The sequence below is a fragment of the Lampetra planeri genome, unplaced genomic scaffold, assembly GCF_965212315.1.
Source record: "Lampetra planeri unplaced genomic scaffold, kcLamPlan1.2.h2 scaffold_503, whole genome shotgun sequence".
Lineage (NCBI taxonomy): Eukaryota > Metazoa > Chordata > Hyperoartia > Petromyzontiformes > Petromyzontidae > Lampetra > Lampetra planeri.
This window is the reverse complement of record NW_027615326.1, coordinates 28,331-40,000: the sequence shown is the minus strand read 5'-3', so window position 1 is coordinate 40,000 and position 11,670 is coordinate 28,331.

Sequence of the window (11,670 nt, the reverse complement as noted above, 5' to 3'; positions counted from 1 at the left end):
GGGAAATCGCTCATTTTTGCGTCGCCAAATATCGTACGAACGCCGTGAAACTTCCACAGGCTTTTTCAGCAGATTTGCACCTGCACTCAAAAAAGTCAAAATTTTTACACATAGACCCCATCAAACGGGAGAAATTGGCCCGGATTGCTCTCATGTGCGTTACGGGGCATCGTTTCTCTCGCGCCGAATTCTCTCGAGCTGGGAAATCGCTCATTTTTGCGTCGCCAAATATCGTACGAACGCCGTGAAACTTCCACAGGCTTTTTCAGCAGATTTGCACGTGCACTCAAAAAAGTCAAAATTTTTACACATAGACCCCATCAAACGGGAGAAATTGGCCCGGATTGCTCTCATGTGCGTTACGGGGCATCGTTTCTGTCGCGCCGAATTCCATCGAGCTGGGAAATCGCTCATTTTTGCGTCGCCAAATATCGTACGAACGCCGTGAAACTTCCACAGGCTTTTTCAGCAGATTTGCACGTGCACTCAAAAAAGTCAAAATTTGTACACATAGACCCCATCAAACGGGAGAAATTGGCCCGGATTGCTCTCATGTGCGTTACGGGGCATCGTTTCTCTCGCGCCGAATTCTCTCGAGCTGGGAAATCGCTCATTTTTGCGTCGCCAAATATCGTACGAACGCCGTGAAACTTCCACAGGCTTTTTCAGCAGATTTGCACGTGCACTCAAAAAAGTCAAAATTTTTACACATAGACCCCATCAAACGGGAGAAATTGGCCGGGATTGCTCTCATGTGCGTTACGGGGCATCGTTTCTCTCGCGCCGAATTCCATCGAGCTGGGAAATCGCTCATTTTTGCGTCGCCAAATATCGTACGAACGCCGTGAAACTTCCACAGGCTTTTCCAGCAGATTTGCACGTGCACTCAAAAAAGTCAAAATTTTTACACATAGACCCCATCAAACGGGAGAAATTGGCCCGGATTGCTCTCATGTGCGTTACGGGGCATCGTTTCTCTCGCGCCGAATTCTCTCGAGCTGGGAAATCGCTCATTTTTGCGTCGCCAAATATCGTACGAACGCCGTGAAACTTCCACAGGCTTTTTCAGCAGATTTGCACCTGCACTCAAAAAAGTCAAAATTTTTACACATAGACCCCATCAAACGGGAGAAATTGGCCCGGATTGCTCTCATGTGCGTTACGGGGCATCGTTTCTCTCGCTCCGAATTCCATCGAGCTTGGAAATCGCTCATTTTTGCGTCGCCAAATATCGTACGAACGCCGTGAAACTTCCACAGGCTTTTCCAGCAGATTTGCACCTGCACTCAAAAAAGTCAAAATTTTTACACATAGACCCCATCAAACGGGAGAAATTGGCCCGGATTGCTCTCATGTGCGTTACGGGGCATCGTTTCTCTCGCGCCGAATTCTCTCGAGCTGGGAAATCGCTCATTTTTGCGTCGCCAAATATCGTACGAACGCCGTGAAACTTCCACAGGCTTTTTCAGCAGATTTGCACCTGCACTCAAAAAAGTCAAAATTTGTACACATAGACCCCATCAAACGGGAGAAATTGGCCGGGATTGCTCTCATGTGCGTTACGGGGCATCGTTTCTCTCGCTCCGAATTCCATCGAGCTGGGAAATCGCTCATTTTTGCGTCGCCAAATATCGTACGAACGCCGTGAAACTTCCACAGGCTTTTTCAGCAGATTTGCACGTGCACTCAAAAAAGTCAAAATTTGTACACATAGACCCCATCAAACGGGAGAAATTGGCCGGGATTGCTCTCATGTGCGTTACGGGGCATCGTTTCTCTCGCGCCGAATTCCATCGAGCTGGGAAATCGCTAATTTTTGCGTCGCCAAATATCGTACGAACGCCGTGAAACTTCCACAGGCTTTTCCAGCAGATTTGCACGTGCACTCAAAAAAGTCAAAATTTTTACACATAGACCCCATCAAACGGGAGAAATTGGCCCGGATTGCTCTCATGTGCGTTACGGGGCATCGTTTCTCTCGCGCCGAATTCTCTCGAGCTGGGAAATCGCTCATTTTTGCGTCGCCAAATATCGTACGAACGCCGTGAAACTTCCACAGGCTTTTTCAGCAGATTTGCACCTGCACTCAAAAAAGTCAAAATTTTTACACATAGACCCCATCAAACGGGAGAAATTGGCCCGGATTGCTCTCATGTGCGTTACGGGGCATCGTTTCTCTCGCTCCGAATTCCATCGAGCTTGGAAATCGCTCATTTTTGCGTCGCCAAATATCGTACGAACGCCGTGAAACTTCCACAGGCTTTTCCAGCAGATTTGCACCTGCACTCAAAAAAGTCAAAATTTTTACACATAGACCCCATCAAACGGGAGAAATTGGCCCGGATTGCTCTCATGTGCGTTACGGGGCATCGTTTCTGTCGCGCCGAATTCCATCGAGCTGGGAAATCGCTCATTTTTGCGTCGCCAAATATCGTACGAACGCCGTGAAACTTCCACAGGCTTTTCCAGCAGATTTGCACGTGCACTCAAAAAAGTCAAAATTTTTACACATAGACCCCATCAAACGGGAGAAATTGGCCCGGATTGCTCTCATGTGCGTTACGGGGCATCGTTTCTCTCGCGCCGAATTCTCTCGAGCTGGGAAATCGCTCATTTTTGCGTCGCCAAATATCGTACGAACGCCGTGAAACTTCCACAGGCTTTTTCAGCAGATTTGCACCTGCACTCAAAAAAGTCAAAATTTTTACACATAGACCCCATCAAACGGGAGAAATTGGCCCGGATTGCTCTCATGTGCGTTACGGGGCATCGTTTCTCTCGCTCCGAATTCCATCGAGCTTGGAAATCGCTCATTTTTGCGTCGCCAAATATCGTACGAACGCCGTGAAACTTCCACAGGCTTTTCCAGCAGATTTGCACCTGCACTCAAAAAAGTCAAAATTTTTACACATAGACCCCATCAAACGGGAGAAATTGGCCGGGATTGCTCTCATGTGCGTTACGGGGCATCGTTTCTCTCGCTCCGAATTCCATCGAGCTGGGAAATCGCTCATTTTTGCGTCGCCAAATATCGTACGAACGCCGTGAAACTTCCACAGGCTTTTTCAGCAGATTTGCACGTGCACTCAAAAAAGTCAAAATTTGTACACATAGACCCCATCAAACGGGAGAAATTGGCCGGGATTGCTCTCATGTGCGTTACGGGGCATCGTTTCTCTCGCGCCGAATTCCATCGAGCTGGGAAATCGCTCATTTTTGCGTCGCCAAATATCGTACGAACGCCGTGAAACTTCCACAGGCTTTTTCAGCAGATTTGCACGTGCACTCAAAAAAGTCAAAATTTTTACACATAGACCCCATCAAACGGGAGAAATTGGCCGGGATTGCTCTCATGTGCGTTACGGGGCATCGTTTCTCTCGCTCCGAATTCCATCGAGCTGGGAAATCGCTCATTTTTGCGTCGCCAAATATCGTACGAACGCCGTGAAACTTCCACAGGCTTTTTCAGCAGATTTGCACGTGCACTCAAAAAAGTCAAAATTTTTACACATAGACCCCATCAAACGGGAGAAATTGGCCGGGATTGCTCTCATGTGCGTTACGGGGCATCGTTTCTCTCGCGCCGAATTCCATCGAGCTGGGAAATCGCTCATTTTTGCGTCGCCAAATATCGTACGAACGCCGTGAAACTTCCACAGGCTTTTCCAGCAGATTGGCACGTGCACTCAAAAAAGTCAAAATTTGTACACATAGACCCCATCAAACGGGAGAAATTGGCCGGGATTGCTCTCATGTGCGTTACGGGGCATCGTTTCTCTCGCTCCGAATTCCATCGAGCTGGGAAATCGCTCATTTTTGCGTCGCCAAATATCGTACGAACGCCGTGAAACTTCCACAGGCTTTTCCAGCAGATTTGCACCTGCACTCAAAAAAGTCAAAATTTTTACACATAGACCCCATCAAACGGGAGAAATTGGCCCGGATTGCTCTCATGTGCGTTACGGGGCATCGTTTCTCTCGCGCCGAATTCTCTCGAGCTGGGAAATCGCTCATTTTTGCGTCGCCAAATATCGTACGAACGCCGTGAAACTTCCACAGGCTTTTTCAGCAGATTTGCACCTGCACTCAAAAAAGTCAAAATTTTTACACATAGACCCCATCAAACGGGAGAAATTGGCCCGGATTGCTCTCATGTGCGTTACGGGGCATCGTTTCTCTCGCGCCGAATTCCATCGAGCTGGGAAATCGCTCATTTTTGCGTCGCCAAATATCGTACGAACGCCGTGAAACTTCCACAGGCTTTTTCAGCAGATTTGCACGTGCACTCAAAAAAGTCAAAATTTTTACACATAGACCCCATCAAACGGGAGAAATTGGCCCGGATTGCTCTCATGTGCGTTACGGGGCATCGTTTCTCTCGCGCCGAATTCTCTCGAGCTGGGAAATCGCTCATTTTTGCGTCGCCAAATATCGTACGAACGCCGTGAAACTTCCACAGGCTTTTTCAGCAGATTTGCACGTGCACTCAAAAAAGTCAAAATTTGTACACATAGACCCCATCAAACGGGAGAAATTGGCCGGGATTGCTCTCATGTGCGTTACGGGGCATCGTTTCTCTCGCTCCGAATTCCATCGAGCTGGGAAATCGCTCATTTTTGCGTCGCCAAATATCGTACGAACGCCGTGAAACTTCCACAGGCTTTTTCAGCAGATTTGCACGTGCACTCAAAAAAGTCAAAATTTTTACACATAGACCCCATCAAACGGGAGAAATTGGCCGGGATTGCTCTCATGTGCGTTACGGGGCATCGTTTCTCTCGCGCCGAATTCCATCGAGCTGGGAAATTGCTCATTTTTGCGTCGCCAAATATCGTACGAACGCCGTGAAACTTCCACAGGCTTTTCCAGCAGATTTGCACGTGCACTCAAAAAAGTCAAAATTTTTACACATAGACCCCATCAAACGGGAGAAATTGGCCCGGATTGCTCTCATGTGCGTTACGGGGCATCGTTTCTCTCGCGCCGAATTCTCTCGAGCTGGGAAATCGCTCATTTTTGCGTCGCCAAATATCGTACGAACGCCGTGAAACTTCCACAGGCTTTTTCAGCAGATTTGCACCTGCACTCCAAAAAGTCAAAATTTTTACACATAGACCCCATCAAACGGGAGAAATTGGCCCGGATTGCTCTCATGTGCGTTACGGGGCATCGTTTCTCTCGCTCCGAATTCCATCGAGCTTGGAAATCGCTCATTTTTGCGTCGCCAAATATCGTACGAACGCCGTGAAACTTCCACAGGCTTTTCCAGCAGATTTGCACCTGCACTCAAAAAAGTCAAAATTTTTACACATAGACCCCATCAAACGGGAGAAATTGGCCCGGATTGCTCTCATGTGCGTTACGGGGCATCGTTTCTGTCGCGCCGAATTCCATCGAGCTGGGAAATCGCTCATTTTTGCGTCGCCAAATATCGTACGAACGCCGTGAAACTTCCACAGGCTTTTCCAGCAGATTGGCACGTGCACTCAAAAAAGTCAAAATTTGTACACATAGACCCCATCAAACGGGAGAAATTGGCCGGGATTGCTCTCATGTGCGTTACGGGGCATCGTTTCTCTCGCTCCGAATTCCATCGAGCTGGGAAATCGCTCATTTTTGCGTCGCCAAATATCGTACGAACGCCGTGAAACTTCCACAGGCTTTTTCAGCAGATTTGCACGTGCACTCAAAAAAGTCAAAATTTGTACACATAGACCCCATCAAACGGGAGAAATTGGCCCGGATTGCTCTCATGTGCGTTACGGGGCATCGTTTCTCTCGCGCCGAATTCCATCGAGCTGGGAAATCGCTCATTTTTGCGTCGCCAAATATCGTACGAACGCCGTGAAACTTCCACAGGCTTTTCCAGCAGATTTGCACCTGCACTCAAAAAAGTCAAAATTTTTACACATAGACCCCATCAAACGGGAGAAATTGGCCCGGATTGCTCTCATGTGCGTTACGGGGCATCGTTTCTCTCGCGCCGAATTCTCTCGAGCTGGGAAATCGCTCATTTTTGCGTCGCCAAATATCGTACGAACGCCGTGAAACTTCCACAGGCTTTTTCAGCAGATTTGCACCTGCACTCAAAAAAGTCAAAATTTTTACACATAGACCCCATCAAACGGGAGAAATTGGCCCGGATTGCTCTCATGTGCGTTACGGGGCATCGTTTCTCTCGCGCCGAATTCCATCGAGCTGGGAAATCGCTCATTTTTGCGTCGCCAAATATCGTACGAACGCCGTGAAACTTCCACAGGCTTTTTCAGCAGATTTGCACGTGCACTCAAAAAAGTCAAAATTTTTACACATAGACCCCATCAAACGGGAGAAATTGGCCCGGATTGCTCTCATGTGCGTTACGGGGCATCGTTTCTCTCGCGCCGAATTCTCTCGAGCTGGGAAATCGCTCATTTTTGCGTCGCCAAATATCGTACGAACGCCGTGAAACTTCCACAGGCTTTTTCAGCAGATTTGCACGTGCACTCAAAAAAGTCAAAATTTGTACACATAGACCCCATCAAACGGGAGAAATTGGCCGGGATTGCTCTCATGTGCGTTACGGGGCATCGTTTCTCTCGCTCCGAATTCCATCGAGCTGGGAAATCGCTCATTTTTGCGTCGCCAAATATCGTACGAACGCCGTGAAACTTCCACAGGCTTTTTCAGCAGATTTGCACGTGCACTCAAAAAAGTCAAAATTTTTACACATAGACCCCATCAAACGGGAGAAATTGGCCGGGATTGCTCTCATGTGCGTTACGGGGCATCGTTTCTCTCGCGCCGAATTCCATCGAGCTGGGAAATCGCTCATTTTTGCGTCGCCAAATATCGTACGAACGCCGTGAAACTTCCACAGGCTTTTCCAGCAGATTTGCACCTGCACTCAAAAAAGTCAAAATTTTTACACATAGACCCCATCAAACGGGAGAAATTGGCCCGGATTGCTCTCATGTGCGTTACGGGGCATCGTTTCTCTCGCTCCGAATTCCATCGAGCTTGGAAATCGCTCATTTTTGCGTCGCCAAATATCGTACGAACGCCGTGAAACTTCCACAGGCTTTTCCAGCAGATTTGCACCTGCACTCAAAAAAGTCAAAATTTTTACACATAGACCCCATCAAACGGGAGAAATTGGCCCGGATTGCTCTCATGTGCGTTACGGGGCATCGTTTCTCTCGCGCCGAATTCTCTCGAGCTGGGAAATCGCTCATTTTTGCGTCGCCAAATATCGTACGAACGCCGTGAAACTTCCACAGGCTTTTTCAGCAGATTTGCACCTGCACTCAAAAAAGTCAAAATTTGTACACATAGACCCCATCAAACGGGAGAAATTGGCCCGGATTGCTCTCATGTGCGTTACGGGGCATCGTTTCTCTCGCTCCGAATTCCATCGAGCTTGGAAATCGCTCATTTTTGCGTCGCCAAATATCGTACGAACGCCGTGAAACTTCCACAGGCTTTTCCAGCAGATTTGCACCTGCACTCAAAAAAGTCAAAATTTTTACACATAGACCCCATCAAACGGGAGAAATTGGCCCGGATTGCTCTCATGTGCGTTACGGGGCATCGTTTCTGTCGCGCCGAATTCCATCGAGCTGGGAAATCGCTCATTTTTGCGTCGCCAAATATCGTACGAACGCCGTGAAACTTCCACAGGCTTTTCCAGCAGATTGGCACGTGCACTCAAAAAAGTCAAAATTTGTACACATAGACCCCATCAAACGGGAGAAATTGGCCGGGATTGCTCTCATGTGCGTTACGGGGCATCGTTTCTCTCGCTCCGAATTCCATCGAGCTGGGAAATCGCTCATTTTTGCGTCGCCAAATATCGTACGAACGCCGTGAAACTTCCACAGGCTTTTTCAGCAGATTTGCACCTGCACTCAAAAAAGTCAAAATTTTTACACATAGACCCCATCAAACGGGAGAAATTGGCCCGGATTGCTCTCATGTGCGTTACGGGGCATCGTTTCTCTCGCGCCGAATTCCATCGAGCTGGGAAATCGCTCATTTTTGCGTCGCCAAATATCGTACGAACGCCGTGAAACTTCCACAGGCTTTTTCAGCAGATTTGCACGTGCACTCAAAAAAGTCAAAATTTGTACACATAGACCCCATCAAACGGGAGAAATTGGCCCGGATTGCTCTCATGTGCGTTACGGGGCATCGTTTCTCTCGCGCCGAATTCTCTCGAGCTGGGAAATCGCTCATTTTTGCGTCGCCAAATATCGTACGAACGCCGTGAAACTTCCACAGGCTTTTTCAGCAGATTTGCACGTGCACTCAAAAAAGTCAAAATTTGTACACATAGACCCCATCAAACGGGAGAAATTGGCCGGGATTGCTCTCATGTGCGTTACGGGGCATCGTTTCTCTCGCTCCGAATTCCATCGAGCTGGGAAATCGCTCATTTTTGCGTCGCCAAATATCGTACGAACGCCGTGAAACTTCCACAGGCTTTTTCAGCAGATTTGCACGTGCACTCAAAAAAGTCAAAATTTTTACACATAGACCCCATCAAACGGGAGAAATTGGCCGGGATTGCTCTCATGTGCGTTACGGGGCATCGTTTCTCTCGCGCCGAATTCCATCGAGCTGGGAAATCGCTCATTTTTGCGTCGCCAAATATCGTACGAACGCCGTGAAACTTCCACAGGCTTTTCCAGCAGATTTGCACCTGCACTCAAAAAAGTCAAAATTTTTACACATAGACCCCATCAAACGGGAGAAATTGGCCCGGATTGCTCTCATGTGCGTTACGGGGCATCGTTTCTCTCGCTCCGAATTCCATCGAGCTTGGAAATCGCTCATTTTTGCGTCGCCAAATATCGTACGAACGCCGTGAAACTTCCACAGGCTTTTCCAGCAGATTTGCACCTGCACTCAAAAAAGTCAAAATTTTTACACATAGACCCCATCAAACGGGAGAAATTGGCCCGGATTGCTCTCATGTGCGTTACGGGGCATCGTTTCTCTCGCGCCGAATTCTCTCGAGCTGGGAAATCGCTCATTTTTGCGTCGCCAAATATCGTACGAACGCCGTGAAACTTCCACAGGCTTTTTCAGCAGATTTGCACCTGCACTCAAAAAAGTCAAAATTTGTACACATAGACCCCATCAAACGGGAGAAATTGGCCGGGATTGCTCTCATGTGCGTTACGGGGCATCGTTTCTCTCGCTCCGAATTCCATCGAGCTGGGAAATCGCTCATTTTTGCGTCGCCAAATATCGTACGAACGCCGTGAAACTTCCACAGGCTTTTTCAGCAGATTTGCACGTGCACTCAAAAAAGTCAAAATTTGTACACATAGACCCCATCAAACGGGAGAAATTGGCCGGGATTGCTCTCATGTGCGTTACGGGGCATCGTTTCTCTCGCGCCGAATTCCATCGAGCTGGGAAATCGCTCATTTTTGCGTCGCCAAATATCGTACGAACGCCGTGAAACTTCCACAGGCTTTTCCAGCAGATTTGCACGTGCACTCAAAAAAGTCAAAATTTTTACACATAGACCCCATCAAACGGGAGAAATTGGCCCGGATTGCTCTCATGTGCGTTACGGGGCATCGTTTCTCTCGCGCCGAATTCTCTCGAGCTGGGAAATCGCTCATTTTTGCGTCGCCAAATATCGTACGAACGCCGTGAAACTTCCACAGGCTTTTCCAGCAGATTTGCACGTGCACTCAAAAAAGTCAAAATTTTTACACATAGACCCCATCAAACGGGAGAAATTGGCCGGGATTGCTCTCATGTGCGTTACGGGGCATCGTTTCTCTCGCTCCGAATTCCATCGAGCTGGGAAATCGCTCATTTTTGCGTCGCCAAATATCGTACGAACGCCGTGAAACTTCCACAGGCTTTTTCAGCAGATTTGCACGTGCACTCAAAAAAGTCAAAATTTTTACACATAGACCCCATCAAACGGGAGAAATTGGCCGGGATTGCTCTCATGTGCGTTACGGGGCATCGTTTCTCTCGCGCCGAATTCCATCGAGCTGGGAAATCGCTCATTTTTGCGTCGCCAAATATCGTACGAACGCCGTGAAACTTCCACAGGCTTTTCCAGCAGATTGGCACGTGCACTCAAAAAAGTCAAAATTTGTACACATAGACCCCATCAAACGGGAGAAATTGGCCGGGATTGCTCTCATGTGCGTTACGGGGCATCGTTTCTCTCGCTCCGAATTCCATCGAGCTGGGAAATCGCTCATTTTTGCGTCGCCAAATATCGTACGAACGCCGTGAAACTTCCACAGGCTTTTCCAGCAGATTTGCACCTGCACTCAAAAAAGTCAAAATTTTTACACATAGACCCCATCAAACGGGAGAAATTGGCCCGGATTGCTCTCATGTGCGTTACGGGGCATCGTTTCTCTCGCGCCGAATTCTCTCGAGCTGGGAAATCGCTCATTTTTGCGTCGCCAAATATCGTACGAACGCCGTGAAACTTCCACAGGCTTTTTCAGCAGATTTGCACCTGCACTCAAAAAAGTCAAAATTTTTACACATAGACCCCATCAAACGGGAGAAATTGGCCCGGATTGCTCTCATGTGCGTTACGGGGCATCGTTTCTCTCGCGCCGAATTCCATCGAGCTGGGAAATCGCTCATTTTTGCGTCGCCAAATATCGTACGAACGCCGTGAAACTTCCACAGGCTTTTTCAGCAGATTTGCACGTGCACTCAAAAAAGTCAAAATTTGTACACATAGACCCCATCAAACGGGAGAAATTGGCCCGGATTGCTCTCATGTGCGTTACGGGGCATCGTTTCTCTCGCGCCGAATTCTCTCGAGCTGGGAAATCGCTCATTTTTGCGTCGCCAAATATCGTACGAACGCCGTGAAACTTCCACAGGCTTTTTCAGCAGATTTGCACCTGCACTCAAAAAAGTCAAAATTTTTACACATAGACCCCATCAAACGGGAGAAATTGGCCCGGATTGCTCTCATGTGCGTTACGGGGCATCGTTTCTGTCGCGCCGAATTCCATCGAGCTGGGAAATCGCTCATTTTTGCGTCGCCAAATATCGTACGAACGCCGTGAAACTTCCACAGGCTTTTCCAGCAGATTTGCACGTGCACTCAAAAAAGTCAAAATTTTTACACATAGACCCCATCAAACGGGAGAAATTGGCCCGGATTGCTCTCATGTGCGTTACGGGGCATCGTTTCTCTCGCGCCGAATTCTCTCGAGCTGGGAAATCGCTCATTTTTGCGTCGCCAAATATCGTACGAACGCCGTGAAACTTCCACAGGCTTTTTCAGCAGATTTGCACGTGCACTCAAAAAAGTCAAAATTTTTACACATAGACCCCATCAAACGGGAGAAATTGGCCGGGATTGCTCTCATGTGCGTTACGGGGCATCGTTTCTCTCGCTCCGAATTCCATCGAGCTGGGAAATCGCTCATTTTTGCGTCGCCAAATATCGTACGAACGCCGTGAAACTTCCACAGGCTTTTTCAGCAGATTTGCACGTGCACTCAAAAAAGTCAAAATTTTTACACATAGACCCCATCAAACGGGAGAAATTGGCCGGGATTGCTCTCATGTGCGTTACGGGGCATCGTTTCTCTCGCGCCGAATTCCATCGAGCTGGGAAATCGCTCATTTTTGCGTCGCCAAATATCGTACGAACGCCGTGAAACTTCCACAGGCTTTTTCAGC